Genomic DNA, 20,417 nt, shown 5'->3' on the forward strand with positions numbered 1-20,417 from the left:
CATCCAAAGAAATTAAACTACAATGACAACAAACACAACACATAGCAAATGTCTCTAAGAAGATTATGTATATACATTATGTACCACCTTTAAACACCAAATAAATAACAAATCTTTCTAATACAATCACAAAAAATGGAACACAAAATGTAAAACCCAAATTAGAAATTGCAATTTTAAAAAGATACATTTTTCAGCAGCTTTTCAAAATCAATCACATATTTTACTCTTCTGTGGATGAAACAAAGAAGTCCAGAGCAATGTAGCCACTTCTCCAAAGTCTCTGTCACCTTCAGTTTTACACAAAGTCTGTGAAAATCCATTATACATTGGTCACATGTATTCAGAGACCTGCTAAAAGTCCACAATTGTAAAAGCTCTTATATAGACAACTGTTTGTTTGCTTGGAGCTCTAAATATAAAAAAATGCTTTTCTATCACCTAGACACAGATGGAGAACCATATCAACTGGATTAGTAACAGGGAAACATGTTTAGGTTTAAACTTACATCAATAGACAACATGAAGCTGTTCATCACATTTTTGACCTAAACATGTAAACACATCCTTGGCTCTGCGGTTAGGAAATGGTACTTGGGAATCTCTTCATACCAGGAGCCAGCCTGAACATTGGAACATCACCACAGTGCCCATCCAGACTGGGACAGCAACGGGGTCCACTTCACAGCCGTGAGGCTGCTGTGTTTAACTCCAGCTGTCCCAGCAAGGGAGACAACTGCAGCAACATCCACTGACCAAGCTGGCAAGCCCTGGCAGAAAAGATCCCCACAAGAAAAACACTGGCTCAGGCAGGCTGGTCAATAAAAAAATATAGTTTTACCAATGTCTTGCAGCTCGCAGATCAAGTGGTTTAGTTTTCCAGTAATGTCAGTCAAGAATACAAGTTCAGATTCACCATATTCAGCAGATATCTCCACCAATAGCACCTTAAAAATCCTGTTCTGTTTTGCTTTGCAGCTGAGGTTTTTTATGATTTTCACAATAGGAGTCATTATATGTCCAGAGCCAATCACTTCTGCACATAAGGCCTACTGGTGAAAGAAGCAGCAGTAATGCAGACATTTTGGAAAGTCTTGGTCAGCTTTAGAGTGAGTGATGAAACCTGTCTGTCGGTCAATCATAGCAGGAGCCCCGTCTGCAGGTATGGCTACCAGCTTTTCTAATGGTACCTTTTTCTGCACAAAAACTCCTTCACCGTGTTATACATTTCAACTCCTCTTGTAGTTGTCTGTTAGGGCAGATGTGTCAGGAATTCTTCTCTTGTGGAAACCAAAAGCTATGCTGAACTGTTGCCGTCCACAGACTCATCACACTGGACGTTAAACCACCTGCACTTTGTAAGATCCCGGTCCAGCTAATTGGCCAAGTTATCAGACATAGCTGACACTCATGTAGACATTGTAGTGAAAATTGAATGAGTTCTATTGTTCTCATTCTTAGGAACAGTGATAGCAATTATCATCATTGCTTGTTTCTTAATCTGATAAAAACCTTCTTCTACTTGATGAGAAAATGAGCAGGTCTAAACGAGGCTTAGATTTAAGAATTTTTTTCATGCTATATGCAAAAGTCTTTGTCCTTTAAGGCAACAGATTATAGTCCCCCCCCCCCCCCCCCCCCAGGCTGCTGTCATATTAACATTAGCTTGGAGCTCCAGAATGGACAAGAAAAAATGACGAGAATGGCTCGAGCAGGGCATTGCTCACGGGGCGGTCGCTCGTGCCAGGCGGTGGCACGTGCTCGGGCCCGCTAAATGCTACTTGTAGCTTTAATATTTTTTTGTAATCCACACGTCTTCATAAAATCAGACAAACACCTTTTAGATCAAATTTCGAAGCAAACGGGAAACAAACGCATAAGAGCATAGAGACAACTTATCTGCTGGTTCTCGTCTCATCTGTTATGCCACTGCATCCTCTGCGTACAGACAACTATAGATGCAGGTTACAAATGCCTGCAGCATCTTGAATAATAAGAACAAATTCTGAAAATAATTTTATAAGCGGTGCGAAAGTCATTCTCAAAGGAAAAATATGAAAAAATTGAGTTTAGACGAAATTGAAACATCATATTTATTATTAAACATATTTTTAAGTATGTTCCAACCACCCATACGAGCACATATTCACACACTGGCGAACCTACAACCACCAGGAGCAGTGTGGGGTTCAGTATCTTGCCCAAGGGCACTTCAACACATGGGCAGGCCGAACCTGTGATCATCCCATCAGAGGTCAACCGACCTCTCTACCACTAGCTTGAGGCTTCCCTCAGCAACATTGGGAGTTTGGGACTAGCTTGTTTGATCTGCACCAGTTTGTTCCACCAGTCTATGCAGGCGGTGTGAACACACCTTTGAGCCATAATGTAACACTACCAGCACCGTAACCGGAAAACAAAAGAGAACACCTGTTCAGATAAACGTGCACTCCATTTCTGAAAGAAAACGAGCAGTCCACAGGATTATAAAAAGCAGAAAATTATGAATAAATTGTAAATTGTCTCTGAGGTCAGGGAAACGTTTCTGTTCCCTGAAGGCAAACACAGAGAGGATGAGGAGGAGCTTCTTCCCGCAGGCTATTTGGACCCTTAACCGGAACAACTATTGCCTCAACAGGAAAATCACTGCTCCACAATCTCTGCACAGTTTCATCACTTTATTGCACTTAGCAGCACATGCACACCTTACACCTTGTGACCTTAACACTGCCATTGCTGGAGATATTGTGCAGAAAGCCAAATGGCCAAATTTAATTGAAATGTATTGTTTATACTAAATTACTTAAACTTTTAACCTTGTTTTTATACTAACTGCTCTTAGGCCTTGTACTCTGTTGGACAGTCGAGAAATGGATTTCACAACAGGTTGTACTATGAATCTATGTGACAAATAAAATGTGAATTTAATAAAAACGTTGACGGGGTCAGGAGGTGTTCCGATCAATATACAACAGGAAAAAGACCAGCTGGATTTTATTCTAGTCTACTTTGGTCAAAACTAAGTGAGCAGCTGCTATCAAAGCTCTCATATATGCAGGATGTTTCTAGTTAGTTTGAGTTGATTCCCTCACCCAACTGGACTTTTATCCCCTGACTATTCTGATATAAAGCCCCCCACTTAGACACTGAATAATCTCAACAGGTTGTGTTGACTTGTACTGCTAGGTGTCAATAGAATAGAAATAACGTTTTTAGTTTATAAAAGCAAAAATGACTAGCGGTAATTGAAAAGTTGTTCACTTTATCTTTTGACATTAAACATAAAACGTTGTGACTAAAATAAAAATGCAGTAAGAATGCACAGCGTTGTCATTTCTGGAAAATGTGATGAGAGTTTGTGATGCACCTTTGCATGGTTGAAATCCCTTGACTTATACTGAACATAAGGATGCAGAATTCTTTCCTGTACTTTGTTCAAAAATGCGACATTTTAATTACAGGCAGTAAATGCGTCCTCGGGCGTTCTGCAGACTTCTACACCAGTGGAGCAACATGCAGAACCGGTGCTGTTAATACTGCTGCTCCTGTTCAATCCGTGTTGTTGTTACGCCATGATCTGTCCTTGGATTCTCTGCATCCCTTTCAGCACTTTAGCTTCACACATCTGTACTCCTGTCTGTGCACAAAGAGCGTTCGTGTTCCGTGTGCAGACTGTGAAAACATGTTTTCTCCTGGGATCACGGTGAAGTAACTGCCTGTCTAACTATCCTAGCAACCATAAATATTTATAAGCAGGGATTAATTTAGGTACAACACTGCCTTTTAACTGATTTCTTTTGGTGATGTATGGCTATGCCTGCTAAGATTTTTACCACATTACATAATGCAGAGACCATATTGTGACACGACTAATGACTCACATGTCTACTGAAGGCGGCACCGCCACAGCGTTTGCTGGTTTGCCCGGTGGAGTGACACATTAGGATTCAGCCACTTCTTTGGGTGCACTATCATCAAACAGTGTTTTGAGCTGCACCAGCTGAATGGAGCTCTCGGTCTCCTTTGTGATCATCATGCAAACTGCCACTTGCTTAACGTTGGGGAATCGCCTCATATTTTTGCGCCATGGTGGGAAATAAAGCCAGTCGATGCTGTGCATATGTTTGCACTGTATGCATTTATGCATTTGCTGAAGTAGACTTTGTTACTGACACCGCCCCAAGCTTTCCATTTGATTGAATTGCAGTGGAGGGGAGAAAGTTAGCCTAAACATGGATTTTTCTGAATATTTACTCTGATTGCTGTATGGTGCCCCTTTCAATGTGTTCATTTTATAAAATGTCTCAATTTTTGTAAAGAACCTGACTCTCCCAGAGCCATAAATCAGGAAGCAGACTCTGGACTGCTCAGCTGCTGGATGATGCCATTTTCCATCACTTTTCAGACTTGTGTAAAATTGCTTCGTCTGTCTTTGGGGAGCTTACAGGGTAATGTGCTGTCTGAGATATAAAGCCTGATAGGGTGCTGAGGGAACAGAGTCAGAATAACAATCTCTGTGTTTTTCTTTATTATCAATCTGAGCATCAAGACTGCAGACACACAGCAACACAGACTGTAATTGGATCACTGTCTTGTCATTGCAGATAACACTGGTGTGGAGTAGATGGTTGATTTTGTAGGACGCTCAAGAGCGCTTGGATGCAATGACTGATGGATTTACAGCAGGTTTCAAACACATGTTTATCTCCATGTTTGCCATTGTTTATAGCATTCGGAGGGAGTGAGGCAATTGTAAATTGTCCGCTAACACGGAAATATCAGGTAAAGTTTGCAGCTTGCATGCAGTACAGCACTGTTTCACTCTTCGGCAGCTGTTAGCGGGAAACCATGAAAAATGGGGTTAGCGTGGGTTTGCCAGCGGCCTGCACAGGCTGTCATCCTCTCGCCATGCTTGAGTGGGAGGTTGAGTGAGCAGGTTGAGGCCGTTTGTCAGAAAAGCTATTTACATGTCTTCTTCAGTTCACTGACAGCAGTTTTTTATCTAGGTTTTGCACAGAACCCCAAAGCTGCTTCACACATGGTGGCAAGATTTTGCAGTTGAGTTGCTGTCAATAGAAACGAAGGAGCACTGGCTCAGCCTGTTTGCATTATTTGTAAAAACTAAAATATCAAGTACACACTTAAAAGGGTTTTATTCCTAAAATATTAGTCTAGTTTGGATCAACATTTATGTTTATGTTACAAGTCATCCTGAGTCATCAAGGTGCTTCAAAACAGCCTCTGGTTAGAGCAGCTGCTTAGTGAATCAACCTGCTGCTCGAATGTTGTTTAACTTTAACTTTAACTGACGGTTTGCCGAAAGCTGCTCTTTCCTAAAGGCTTCTGCATCCTCTTCTCTCACATCATCTCTCTTCATTTCCTCTTTAATTTCATCCATAAATCTTCTCTTAAGGTCTCCACTGGGTTTTTCTGTCTGGCAGCTCTAACCTCACCACTTTTTTTCAGATATATTCTCCACACCTCCCAGTTTTACTTTCAAAACACATAACATGAGCTGTCCTGCTGATATGGTCACCCCTAATCCTTACTTTCTCAAAGAAAACCTCAACACCTCTATCTGTCCTCCTTTTTTATTTTTGGTGCCTCAAATGTTTTAGTTTAAGTTTTATATTGAATGTTGTCGCTGAATTTCCATCTGAATTTTCTTCCTGATTGCATTGCTGTAGGGCTCCACTTACAAAAATAAGTATTATAATAATGCAGACTAGTGTGGTAAACCAATAGGCAGAAATGTGGTCTGTCTACATTAGTTCTCCTTACTTTCTTAATCCAGATGGTTTTGAAATCCGGATCTTCTTCAGAATTCTTCTTGCAGTTATAGGTACTCCATCAGGTCATAAATCATTTTTTGCTGGTCGCTGCTTGTTCCTTGCCTCCAACTCCCCTTCCTTATGGTGTTCCACAAGGCTGTGCTCTAAGCCCACTTCTGTTGTTTTTTTTTTTGTTTTTTCCATTAGCAGCACAGCAGCAAAAGACGAAATGTTTTATGAGAAAAATATTTCACATACTTGATTGATTTCATCTGCTGTTTGGTGACTCAGCTACTGTAACTGTCTGCTCTTTGACTCCATACCAAGACCTTGGTCAAAAACTCACAAGGGTTTTTGTATTTTTTTAAGGAAGACTTACTGAGCCACTCACATGCAAGCCAGACTTTTGTAGCACAACTTGCTAAGTTATTTCTGTTTTTACTGTTTTTAAAATATCCCTTCAAGCCTTTATTAGTTCTAAACTTGACTTTTGCAGTGCAAGTGGTGCCAGTCATTTTTCTCTTTTCAATAGCCAGCCACTTGACTCTTTACTGCTTCATTGATGAGATAATATACCTGCTTGTTGGCACCCTGATTGTTTTTTTGAATAAATTTTTAGTTGTTGAGTTTTTGTTCTATTGTTTTAGTGAACCCAAAGGAACAGAAACGATGCTATGAAACATTACACCAAAGGCATCAAAGTTCTTAATCAAATTTAGAGTGCACCAAATCCTTGTAATAGCAGCTAAGATATTACGAAAAAATGTACCTGTAAATGTTTGATCTAATGCAGTTTTTCAATCTTTTGCTTCAGAGCTTCAGAGTATCTTTTTTCTAACATAGCAAGGTTCAGTCTTTGTTTTATCTTTTCTCTTTTTTGGCCGAGTTTACCTTGGCTTTAATGCTTCAGAATACTCCCCACAAGATTCAAAGTAAATTCAATGTATTATTGAGACAATCAATTGAACAGAACTGGTGAGTTTTGAGACTGCTGTTGACCTTCTAACTCTTTCTACTTATTGAGAGTAGAAGTTTGTGCTGGCCAATCATTTTATCCTTTAACAATTTATGAATAATTTAGAGAAGAGACCACAACCATTTTGTACTTACTCTATCTTCATCTAACTTCCAATAAAATGTCTCTTCAGGAAATCTATGCCCATTTCTTTCGTGACTACTTTTCCGATTATGTCAAGTCACCCCTTTCCCTTCCGAATAGTTCTGTTGCATGATAAAGCCTTAGAATTGAAATATGAGTATCTGTCACGTGATTGTTTTGGACCATATAGTAGGGGTGTAAGAAAAATCGTTTCGGCAAAATATCGCGATGGTTCATTTGCCGAAACTTGTATCGATTCAAAGTGCTGCCAGGACGATATTTTAATCATTTCTGAGCGTCCTTCAGTGTCTGCCTCTTGTTGTCCACTTCACCCTCCGACCACTAGTTGGCAGCAGAGCACACAGAGCCTCTTTGAGCAGCACCACACCACACAAGACAACAGGAAGACTGCAGCCAGAGGCAGCTTGTTCTGTTGTTATGAGACATTAACTACTTTGTTTTTACTTGGGATGGATACCAAACAAACTCTGTGCCATGTTGCTGCCAGTAACGTAAAAAACGTGGATTGCTGTGCTTTTTACTGACTCCGATGAACAAAAGTGAAGCACGGCAGCGGTTAATAGGCAAATGCTCTTGGCATCAGCTAAAATGCTATCAGCAAAGCAGGCCTAAGTTCTGCAGAACCTCCCAGCAATAGATTCTCGTTCAGCGACCTGAAAAGAGAGGGATGTGTACAACGCTCTGAAAAAAAGCCCGACATTGTGGCGAGGAGCGTTAGTTTACTTCTGCGTGTGAGAAGCGTGGCTGCAAAGGCGCAGCAGAGCAGACTGATATGTAAACAAAGCACCTTCTTTGTCACATTAAAGCAACTTTCCTTTGTGCTGTCATGCTGCCTCATCATCACACTTTATTGTTTCTGGAAAGAATCAGTGTGCCCCCCTCCCCGACCGCACCCTTTATTTTTGAAGCACAATTCAGGCTCCTGAACCATTTAAAGTACTGGAGAAGCTACATTAAGCAATATTGAAAATAAACAGCATTTTATTTCCCTAATAGAAACTTATTGGTTAAGGCACATTCATTTTTTGTTTTTTCTTATACTGAAAATTATTTTGTTGTGGAAATCCGACAATGTTGACTGTTCCCTTTCTATATTTTAACATACCAAAATAAAAGCACTATGAATTTGCTTTGGTAAACGCAACTTATATATGAGATACAGTTGCAGTGCTTATCATTGTGATCATTAAATAAACTGAATTTGACCATTTTATTACAGTGGAAGACATTGAAGTTCAGGTACAGTTTTTTCAAAGTCATATTAAAAAAAAGAAAAAGAAAATATGTTTTGGTAAAATATCGGGATACGTATCGTATCGCGGGGCGCGTATCTGGATACGTATCGTATCGCCAGACCCTTGCCAATACACACCCCTACCATATAGAGTCTCGGTTATTTTTAAATGAGAATCTACCAACCTTAAACCGTTAAACTTTATGGGTGTCCTGTTCTATAAAATTAAATGTCTCTCACTTGCAGCATCTTCAAGTAGTGTGTCTGTTGCAACTGCACCAAGAATGCATCAGGAATGTCTTTTTATTGGTAGGAGTTTGAACAAAATGTGAGTGTGACAATAGCTGAAATGAACCGATGATGAACGTTACAGACCTCTCTTGTCGTTCTTAGTGGGCCAACTTGCAGAATCTGTGACCCCCAAATTATTTTTCTTCTCAACTGTAGATGTTTGGATTCCTGACTGTAGGCAAATTTCCAAAGTAAAATCCTTTCAGCACTGTGTGATGTTTGTGCCGCAGAGACCCATCGTCTTTCTTCGTGACAATTATGTTAGCAACCTTGATTCCAACCCTTCCCACGAACGGATCTAATTTGTTTCAATCCGTCCTTATCCAAAAGTGGGGGCCTGCCTCAGTAAGTTATCTTTCCTGTGTTCTCCTGTTCATTTTACATGTCCTCAAGTTAATTTCAGCCCTAATTAACTACCTTTGAAAAGAATCGGTGTTATAATTACCACAAGGAGGTGAAACGGAAGCAATCACACTCTGCACAATTTATTCCCCACCGCAGGGAAAACCCCGAAGAGTCACCCGCTGCCTTCCTTCTTTTTTCCTGTCCTGAAAATCACCTTCAGCATTCACTTTCATTTGTTGGGAAAAAGAGACACAAACAATCAGGGGGGCTGCAGGCAAACACCCCTGCTGGCTTTCATTCTGCTTTGGAGTATTTGCATAAACTAGAACGGAAACAAAATGAGCGCCTCCACTGCACAAAAAGACAGGAAGTGTTATTTCACTAAGTCAGCTCTCAAAAGCCACCAAATTTTGGATCCTGTGTGTCCAACACTGTAAAGACACCCTCTAGGGTTCAGACCTGCAGCTGTAATCCTGCCTGTAGTTCATAGTGAAATCCTAGTTTTAACAGTTTTTCTGAGCTCCCTCTGTGTTTGTATAATTCAACCCTTTAGTTGCTCCTGGGGTGGCATAGGGGGGCATATTTCTTCACATTGTTTTTCATATTTTGCTGTTTTCATGTTGTGAAGCTGTTTAGAAAGTTATTTTATACTATAAAACTATACAGCAACTCTTTGTTGCCGCAAAAATTACTCTAAAATGGTCAGCTTGGATATTAGTTTTGGGCTGACAAACATTGCACATGTCAGGCCACCATCCTGCTTCAAATCCAAATGATTTTACTGTATGTCCGTAGAGTGATAGAAAACACCTGGTCCAGGTTCACGTTAGAGCATCTTTAGCTGCATATTTGACTTCTAACATGCTACATTGACAGCGAGCTCGGAAACGTGCATTCATGCGACCACTTCCAATAAAAGGTGTATGGAAAGGTATACATGCGCCTGTTTCGGGCTTCTGCTTTCAAAATGATCACTTATTTGACACCAAGTCTTTCATATGTAGAATAGAGCTGTGAAAGAAAAAACCTGAAGCAAGATTTGCACCGCTTTGACATTTTGCACCAAGCCTCTTCCAACTGTGAGTTCATGTGTTAGTTGGTAGCAACAGGGCTTTGATAGATCAAAACGCATTCAAGAACCTGCGCTTAGCGCATTTTTGAACATGCAACACATGCCTAGCATGAAAATAAGACTGGAGATGGAAACTCTGACTTGAAGAAAACAGCTTCACCAGTTGGCACAAAATGTTTAGGTGCATCTCCTTCACCTACTGGTATGAAGAGTGGATAAAGGGTCTAAATATTGCATATTCATTTTTAGTGTAAAGTCATGTCCTCTTGTTTCATTTTTTTTCTCCTTTTTATTATCCTTTTTTTCATTTCTCCAGTAGAGTTTTCTAGTCATCTTTACTTACCGGCAACTACATTCATTCCTCAACACCACATTTATTTCCCATTTTATGAATACAATTTCTTTCTTAAGTTTCTCTTTGTTCGGTGTGCTTCCTGCAGTTTAATAATACATATTCTATGGTGTTTGTTGCAAAATTAACATTTTCTATCATTGTGTTTTCTGGATTCAAGTGAGAAATTACTCAGCTGGGTGTGTTCATTACCTTTAGCTGTACAACTAATTTGACCTGTTGTCTCATCTTGTTCATGGGGCTTGAACAAAATTAGTTGTTTGTATTCATGAAGTTGCTGCCACAAACCCTCTCTCGTGCTCTTTGGGTCCTACACCACTTTTTTTCTAGACAGAAGGTGTTTTTTATTGCAGGACTCAAAGTAACACAGCCTTTCAGAAAAAAAGAACATCACAGGAACAGTCAAACATGCTGGGGATGGTGTGATACAGTTGGGCTGTTTTGCAGCTTTAGGCCTTGGAAGATTTACCAGAACCATAAATTCTCCCAGGAAAATCCTGAAGAAATATCTTCATCCATCAGATTATAGATTTAGGCTCAACTGCCACTCAGATTTAGATTTGAATTCTGATTCTCATTTCACCATATTTTGATTGCCTGGAAACATGACTTGGCTGTGGAATCACACATATTTCTTTAACAACTCGCAGAAGCCATCTAAGCCAGTAAAGTGTGTTTTTCTGGATCTGCTCCTATACTTATGGCAACTCTGGTTTTCAAGTGTTGCTTTAATCCATTACTGAAAAGCAGCACGTCTTCTGTTTTTGCTAGACTGATTGTGAAACATTTTTAAACTTTGGGAGGCAGATGTTGCAGATGTCACCCTTGATTGATCCTTTTAGGTCAAATTAGCTTATGAACCTCTGAAATGCACCTCGTATGAAAAAAATAATTTGCATCTTTCATCATTGTGAAACTTTCCATTGCAGAACACTGAGGGATTAGAAACAAAGTCAAATTAAGATCCGTGTTAAAACCACAGCAATATTAACAGGTTTTAGAAAAAGAAAATGCGGTTGGCAGAGGAAACGTGTCGGCTGGCGAAAGACAGAAGGATCTGAGTGATGAGATTTAACTAATCCTCAACTGATGACACACAGCAGTGATCTAAGACCATTCTAGGAGTATCAAGACAAACCACTGTGTATTCCTACAACTGGTTAAATAAATCTGTTTTTCCCTTTTGATGAGCATTAAGCATTCCTGTCACTTGGTTTGTTTAAATGCAGCTGTGTAATCAGCTGTATGTGCAATGGCTTGCAAAAGCTTTTGATTAAACTTTAATAGCAGGAAAAGCAGGAAGACCTGCAACAGATGGTGTGCTCCCCAGAGATCCCGATCACTTCATGCTGGAGTCAGTCTGGGATTACACAAAGAGACAGAGTCACCTGAGAAACTTCTCAAAGATGCTTTGAAGCAGCTACCAACCAAGCACCTTGAGAAACTGTTTGAGGCGTCTGCAAGGGAGCCAGTGCAACGTTTTTTTTTAAAAGAGCATCCTAATGCGTTTAATAAAACATTTGCGTAACCCTCTGGTAATGTAAGAGACGAGGATGTAGAGAGACATCAAGATCTCCTGGGGAGCAGGCTCAACACTCAGTTCATATCAGTTACAGTTTATGGCTGAATAAACGTGTCTTACCTTCATCCTCCTTCTTGAAGAGGACAGCTAGAGAGAACGGATCACCAAAAGCTTGTTTGGTAAGGCCTTGCTGTTGATGTAAAAACCTAATAATCGATGCATGGTGTTTCCTTATAAGGACATATTTAGTTGGACGTAGTGACTGTATGTGAGAACTGGAACGAGTGAGTGTGACATTAGCCATAGAAAATTGCTTACTTTCAGCTACAACAAAACTAAGGCTGTGTCCGAATACCCTCCCTACTCCCGAACTACTAATAAATGAAACACTGCGGGACTATCCAGTGCCCTGGATTTTAAAAGCCATTTGGACATCATGCTCAATGCTTTTTATTTTTCTAACTACAAACGCCAGCATTTTAAGAAGACTATTTATAAAATCTCAATTGAAAAGTTAGGAAAGGGATATGTGAAAGAGAAGCAGGATGGTGGTCCTTGAGCTGGAGATGGACACTCTTTTTGGGAAAAAATGCATGTTAAAGAGAATTTTAAACTGAGGTATAAAAAATCATATCTTATATGAGGCAAGTTGTCTTTTGCTCTCTCAGGAAATTTAGGAAAAAAAATCTTCATCAGATTGTGATCTCGATTGAGCTTAACAGCCCTTCAGAGAAGGAGAACAGTGATTAAAAAAACAAAACAAAAAAAACCCTCAACTGTTTTGTTTTTAAGTCGGTCAAAGCCATGACATGCTTTTTCATGACCGCTGACAGGATGTTTAAGATGGAAAACTATCCAATATGTATGATTTCAAACTAATTTACATAGAAAAATATTGTTCCTGCCATTAATATCACAATCAATAACAAGTTTAAGATTGATTTTACTTCTTAAATTAGGGTTGTGACTGGTCACAGATGAAGGTATCATAGGCTCAAATACGGTGGCCCTGAAGTGCAAAGCATTCAACAAATCACTCGATACAAAAACATTTTTAAGATCACAACAACAATTAAAAAAAAATAATAATTTTTAAAAAGCAGCATTACATTTTAGAAAACAAAACAAAATTTCAGAAACCAAAACTTGAAAAACAAAAATGACAAAAAAAAACAACATTTCAGAAAACAAAATTAATTTCCAGGAAAAAAAGAAATATTAAAAAATGAAAACATTTCAGAAAAAAAAAAATCCAGAAAAAAAATGAAATATTAAAAAATGAAAAACATTGCAGAAAAAAAAGAAATATTAAAAAATGAAAAACATTTCAGAACACAGAATGAATTTCCAGAAAACAAAACAAAATCTTCAAAAATGAAAAACATTTCCAAACCGGAAGAGGCAGGTACTATGGGACAACGCTGATTGGATGATGATTTTTGTCAATCATTTGAACTGAAAAGTATTTTAAACGAAGCGATGACGGATTTTATCGTCCAAACAACAATGTACTATAATAATCCACGTATTTCCCATTTATATATCAAATAAAAAATGCAGCAAACTGTTAATGAACTTTAAAATTATTTTTTTTAACATTTCGCCTGACACACGGTCACCCGGAAGTAGTTTGTGAGCACTTTTACTTTGAACGCTGTGCGCTAATGTCTACGGCTGCGAGGTTCACGCTGTCAATCATCTTTAGGTAAGAATCAATTCTGTGATCTTTTCTTTTGTCAGTCACATGTCTCTAAGGATGTTAATTTTAGGATGTTAAAGTGCTGCTTTGAAAAGATAATTTCTTTTTATCTTGCGCATGCGCAAGAACCCGATGGAGACGAACCGTCTTCACATGATAGCCGTTCCCGTTTTCGGTGACAACATGAGAGAAAAAGCTCCGAGCCAGCCTGATTCTGTGATTTATACAGTAATTACAGTAATTATATGGCATCAGTGTTGCTAAAAATCGACTTTAAGACTGAAATCAGTAAACAAGTTCTTATGGGAAATAATATTTAAGTGCATTGTATATTTTTGAACCATGCATATACACATATACTGAAACTTAAAAATGAACTTTAAAGTTTATAAAATACTTAATTGAATTAACATGTGATATTTCTGCAGGTGAAGTTTCTCAAAGCGAAGTTCCAGAAAGGTTTGTGCTGCAGAAGAACAGATGGCAGCTCTACATGGGAATACAAGAAGACTAAAGTCATTCATATCATTGTGCAGTGTACAGGCAAGTCACCATGATTTATGTGCAATGTAATCAATAAATATTATTTAACCTTAATATCTAATTTTTTTTTTAAATTGCAGGTCCTTTAAAAAAACGTCTTTAACCTGCTGCATAAGCCTGATTAGTTGTAAATGATGCAGTGGGGAGTGAAAGACGAAGCACAATTCCTGGCTTTAGTGTCGGGCTGATGATCTGGAAATCACATCTATGAGGAATCGCATCAAACACTTGTTCAACTCCAAACAACTTAATGTTCCTTTAAGCAAAACTCCAGTTTAAAATGTTCCTATTAGGCTTGCTTCATTTAGGAGTTTTTCCATGTTTACCATTTTAGGTTTTAAAGCTTTATTAACAAAGATGATGTTTGATTTTCAAAGCTGTTGTTTAGAAATGTTTCTGTGTCAATGAAAAAACTGAATGCTGACGTGAGGATTGTAATAATGGATATGAAAATAAACAAATTTGTTTCATAGCAATGCAGTATATTTATTGAAAACTTAACATGAATACGTTATTCAGTAACAGAAACAAAGAAACAGTTGTGGATTTTACTTTATGGGCTTCTTCATGCAGTCAATCAAATGTTACGTTTACATTCAGCATTTACTCAGCGTACCTGTCAGTCACATTTATTAGAGGAAAAAATGCATCTGGGAAAAGTCTGTTTGTGCTTAACAACTATATCAAAAAGAGTCATGTCAGGGAAGTTTTGTCCACATTGCTGCTCAGCATCACATCCAGAGGAAGATGCACAGGTAAGGGACCCCAGTTGTACATGCTTGCAGCTTCCTCTGCATTGGACTCCAGCTCCAGCTCTTGAAATCCCTGACGGAGATAAATTAATAAATTAAAAATCCCTGACAGAAAAACATCGGCTGCCGTTCATCTTTCATTCAGGAAAAAGTTGAGTTCATCAAAATGAGGAGAAAATGGGTTAAACCAGAAATTCATTAGGGAGGGGTCAAAACACCAAACTCAGAATAAAATACATTATTTCAGTCTTATAAAAAATACATTCTAAAACAATTTGGTATTCCTCCTCTGCCTGAAAGACTAAAACGTTTTTTTTAAAGATTTATTTTACACTACAGACTTTGCCACCTTTAGTTACACACCTGGACGTGTCTGATGATGTGCACATCCAGTCATTTACTGTCATGTTTCTGTGCACTGACACAATCTAAAGTCACAGATCTTAATAGTGTGAATAAGAAGCATTCATAAATGTTATTCTGAGACACAAACTGCTGCAGTTTACCTGACAGTTTTGCTGATTTATGCTGCTGGTACACCTGTCTGAGAATCCTGCCCACGTGACCCCCCCCCCCCCCCCTCTCCAGCTGATGAGGTAACCTGTCATTAACGTATGACTGAAGGATCTTGGATCTGTCTGTAAACACCCACCTAGAAATCACGTTTAACGCTACATTTATTAGATCAAACAAATGTGCCTCCATACCTTATCTGTGGATGGCGGGACTGCATTTCCTGATGTGCGCCGTCTTTAACACCCGTTTCTTCGCAGCTGCTGCTTTAGACAGAATCCTCTCACGACATTTCGAAACATTTGTAAACCTGGTTGGTGTTGATATTTCTGCGTGCGTTCTGTCATCACATCCACTAAATATTCAAAGATTAAAGTTTATGTTAACGTTTTACCGTCCCTTTCTTTGTTTACCTGCAGAACGGACGTCATCCACACAAACTACTTCCGGGTGACCGTTCTGCTTCAGACGAAATATTAAAAAAATAATTTAAACCTTCATTATCTGTTTGCTGCATTTTTGATTTAATATGTAAATGGGAAATACGGGAATTATCATGGTACATTGTTGTTTGGACGATAAAATCCGTCGTCGCTTCATTTAAAATACTTTTCAGTTCAAATGATCGACAAACATCATCATCCAATCAGCGTTGTCCCATAGTACCTGCTTCTTCCGGTTTGGAAATGTTTTTCATTTTTGAAGATTTCGTTTTGTTTCTGGAAATTCATTCTGTGTTCTGAAATGTTTTTCATTTTTTAATATTTCATTTTTTTTCTGAAATGTTTTTCATTTTTTAATATTTCATTTTGTTTTTCTGAAATGTTTTCATTTTTTTTATTTCATTTTGTTTTCTGGAAATTAATTTTTTTTCTGAAATGTTTTCATTTTGTAATATTTCTTTTTTTTCTGGAAATTAATTTTGTTTTCTGAAATCTTTTTTTCTTTTTTCTTTTTTATGTTTTGGTTTCTGAAATTTTGTTTTGTTTTCTAAAATGTAATACGCTTTTTAAATTGTTGCTGTGATCTTAAAAATGTTTTTGTATCGAGTGATTTGTTGAATGGTTTGCACTTCAGGGCCACCGTACTCAAAACAAAAGTCAATAGCAGTGAATGTATACTATATAATATGAAATATAGACTGTTTAACAGTGGAAGAAAAGGTTTAGCTAAATTTGAGTTTTCTTACGAATGTGTCATCGTTCAAAAGGAAAAATGACGAGGAATTTCCAACAAAATAGTATTTGCCAACAAGAAGCATTTTTGCAATAAATAAACAATCCAACAAAACAAAGTTTTAATCAACTTTTGCAGAGTTTTTTTCCCCCTCATTCATAGATTGTTTAACCCTTGTGCTATCTTAGATGACCCCACCCTTACTTTGATGTGTTCTCCCTACCATGACAAAGGTGGATAAAGGTGGAAAGATTTCATGTAATCCATGGACACCAGTGAAGATCACAAATCATTGAAGAAAAAAGGTTCAGAGCACTGTCTAGTGGGTCTAGATGACCCAACTCCCAACGTTAAAGTGCCTAGGATAGCACAAAGGTTAATTTGTGAAGCAGAAAAAGCACAAATTTATACAGCATTGTGAGGCATAGACACAGAATAAGCACAGTGACCTGGAATTGAATTGAGCCCTTTTTTTTTATTTTTTCAGAGAAGCTGAGACACAAAATAGATAAACAGTTGTTTCTTCTTGCAGTCCACCTTAATGAGACATAGCACAACTTTGCTGTCTCAGACCAACCTCTCTGAATTGTCCGGCTCTAAAATTCATTTTGTCCAAGAAATCTCTCAAATGCTGGGGCTCCTCTCTGATGCTGCTAAACTTTTTAATTTCTCGGGTAACCGAAACACCAAAAGGTGTTCTCAAGCCAACAAATCTGGTTCCCCATTTGCTTCTTTTAATCACTCCAAGAACAAAGAAGGACATGTCAGCACAGGAGCTCAATCCCAACCTCTTTTTATATCATTTCAAAGCAGGTTTTTCCTACAAAGATATGAATCTGCATGTGTATTGGGTCGTAACCCTGACTAGATCTGAACTCTTCTGCAAACATCTTTAAGAAAGAGCACTCGGCTATGAAAACTCCGCCGCCTTGCAAATAAATGCTTGATCACACGTGTCACCTCCTTCCACACCACCTCAACACCCCCACGTGCATCCAAGGAGCTCTAATTTGATATGACTGGGTCTTGATTGCTATTTACAGTGTTGTCAAGGTGAGCAAAAGACGTAAGATGCTGGGTAAACAGATTCAACAAATCAGCTGTTGCTGACTTTATATTTCTCGTATCCTCCCTCCCTCCTTGGTTCCTCCTGAGGATTGTGGCAGTCAGAACTGTGACTAGTTTTTGACACCGCAGTGATAGAGCAGCATGCTGGATCACACTTGCTGAAAGTAAATCATCGCCTTCCAGAGCCTTTCTGGGAATTTTGATTAAAGAAAGGAGAAGATGGCTGGTACAGACAAGCAGATGTTGTGCAACACCATAAATTCAGTGAGACCAGCTCTTTTTGTGCTCATCCATAAGCTGTAAAGTCAAAGCTTTGAGCTATGCCTTTTTTCCTTGCTTTTATCTTACTATAAAGAGATCCCTGCATGACTGGAGTGACTGCTCTCTCACAGGCTAATTTCTTTAGACATCTTAAAGTAGGACAGTTGTAATTCTTTTTTTTTTCCAATTAGAAATCTTCCAGAAATGAGAAATATGGGCATTAAACCAGGTCCCAAAGTCACAGTTTAGCATTGGCTCTACTCCTAAACATTTATAATGACTTGAAGACAATTAATGCCCCTGATGTTCTGGACATTTGAATTGCGAAAGGTCAAACAAAGATGCCACATGGGGTGGTTTAACTGATAATCATTTTTGGTTTGGAGAACAGTTTATTTACTATAACGTAAAAACAGCCGAGTATATCGTAGCAGACAAAAAACGTGATGTCAGCCAAAACTGATCAGTCCATCATTCAGTCCAATGTGTGAAAACACTTTGAATTTAGCAAAGTCAATGTTCTAAAAATGTTCCATTTGGATTATTTGGATGTGGAAAAACAACAGTGGGCTGAACTTTAGAAAACTATAAAACGTGAATGGATTTGTTATTGTTTACTTGTTTGTTTGTATACTTATTTAACTTACACGTGATTATCTTGGAAAAAATACAAGGAATCTGGAAAACGTGTGAGTCACGCTTGTTGAGGTTTTTCCTAAAGATGTCCTGGATTGAATTTTGGTCAGCGAATCGGATCAAAATGAACGAATATCGCCTATAAATCAGATCAGCGATAAAAAATTATGATATGAATCAAATCCTTTTCTGGATTTCTGATCTTCCTCCTGAACAATCTTCCCTGCATTTTTCTTTTTTCAATGACTTTTTCAATTATAAATTAAGTTTTTTGTTGCATGTTTCACTGTTGCCATTGCATTGGGTTTCATCTTAAACTATAAATCACATTAGTGAACATCACTTTTTAATCCACACCCAGCAGCCAGTTTCCATGATGTCCTTGTTCTTTCTTATCATAAGGGGGTTATGAATACAAGCGGCTGAAATGAGCTTCCTCCGTAGGGTGGCTGGGCGCTCCCTTAGAGATAGGGTGAGAAGCTCGGTCACCCGCGGGGAGCTCGGAGTAGAACCGCTTCTCCTCCACATCGAAAGGAGCCAGCTGAGGTGGCTCGGGCATCTAGTCCGGATGCCCCCTGGACGCCTCCCTGGAGAGGTGTTCCGGGCATGTCCCACTGGGCGGAGGCCCCGGGGAAGACCCAGGACACGCTGGAGAGACTGCGTCTCTCGGCTGGCCTGGGAACGCCTCGGGGTCCCCCCAGAGGAGCTGGAGGAAGTGGCTGGGGTGAGGGAAGTCTGGGCATCTCTGCTCAGTCTGCTGCCCCCGCGACCCGGTCCCGGATAAGCGGAGGAAGATGGATGGATGGATGGACCCAGCAGCCAATCAGAATCGAGTACTTACCCTGGAACATGGTATAACAGAAATGTACTCCGTCGAATGGTTCAGGCTTCTGTGTTGTCCTTCTGATAATGGACACCTCGTCTGCCATTATTTAAACTTAAAAATCTGTCAATTCTAATGTTTATTTGTACACATCCTCCCCTCACAGATCAGTGTTAAAATCTTTAGGCTTGACAGTTTGAACATCCATTTAATCCATGTCAAATGCAACATTTACATTTTTTTGTGCTCAACTTTAAAACTCACACGTCCTTTTGATTGGTCAGTTCCATATTTTGCCATAAATATACTCTTGCCTCATTCAAGCTCTCAAGGGCGACAGCTGTTAGGCTGTGAACTGTTTGTCCCTACTGTCAAAATAGCGAGTGACCATGGCCACGCCCAAATGACACCTGGATCATAGATCAACCAAGGCAGAGTCATTTGATCTCACCTCTCATAAGCCTCCACTCTTCTGTTCCATCCCTCATTCTGTGCCCTTCATTTGACAATGTTGTGCTCCTCTGCACTCAGTCCACATAGGTGTAACTATGAGTGATGGCATCCCAGTAGACTTTAAGGAAAAAGAAGAAAAAGTGTTGGAGTACTCTTGGTTTAAAATGATTTTGTATTTTGTTTAGATGTTCCCAAACAAGCTCCCTTTGTCAAAAGAAAAAAAAACAGCTATTTAAATCACACACACACAAAAAAAAAAAAACTAATGGCAAATGTTTGGATTGTTGCATTTGCGTTATTAGAGCTTTTGTAAAATAAATATTATTATTATTTTAAAAAAAAAGTATTGTAAATAGTTTCATCCTTTTAAACTTTTACATGACACTATTAGAGAAAGTTGGTTTGGTGCCTGAACAGTCAATCTGAGGGGTCTCTGTCACCCATGAAAATGCTTTTAAACAAAACCTGTTGAAGGGTCCTGACAGGTCTGCTGCTGTTTACACAGACAAGACAAAAGCGAAACTCGTTCACTGTTGACGTTCATGACAGCTGATTGTCAGCTGTCAAGTTTCACCCAGCCAGTAAAAAAAGAAAACGCAGCTCGACAGCTGATCTGATGAAATTTTCCCTAACCAATTAATTCAGACGACTAAAGAAGCTTTATTGCTCAGTTTTTTTGTGCAAAAGTCCAAATGCGCACATCTGTGAGGCAGCAACTCCGTCAAATGGAACAAAATGCTTTGAGGGTAAAAAAAAAGAAAAGTTTGCAAATGAAAATACCCCCCT

General features: G+C 38.9%; 1 protein-coding gene and 1 long non-coding RNA gene across 5 annotated transcripts in view; both read left to right on the forward strand.

Annotated features, from left to right (window-relative positions):
* ntrk3b (neurotrophic tyrosine kinase, receptor, type 3b) overlaps positions 1 to 20,417 on the forward strand; it is a 271,299-nt gene that overhangs the window by 204,003 nt on the left and 46,879 nt on the right. The window lies entirely within an intron of this gene.
* Positions 13,283 to 14,168, forward strand: LOC144991022 (uncharacterized). The gene is made up of 3 exons (XR_013654935.1): positions 13,283 to 13,412; positions 13,835 to 13,949; positions 14,030 to 14,168. It is a non-coding gene; the product is annotated as an uncharacterized LOC144991022 (long non-coding RNA).

The sequence above is a fragment of the Oryzias latipes genome, chromosome 3 (genome assembly GCF_053564925.1).
Source record: "Oryzias latipes strain Hd-rR chromosome 3, Olatipes_Hd-rR_3.1".
Taxonomy (NCBI): Eukaryota; Metazoa; Chordata; class Actinopteri; order Beloniformes; family Adrianichthyidae; genus Oryzias; species Oryzias latipes.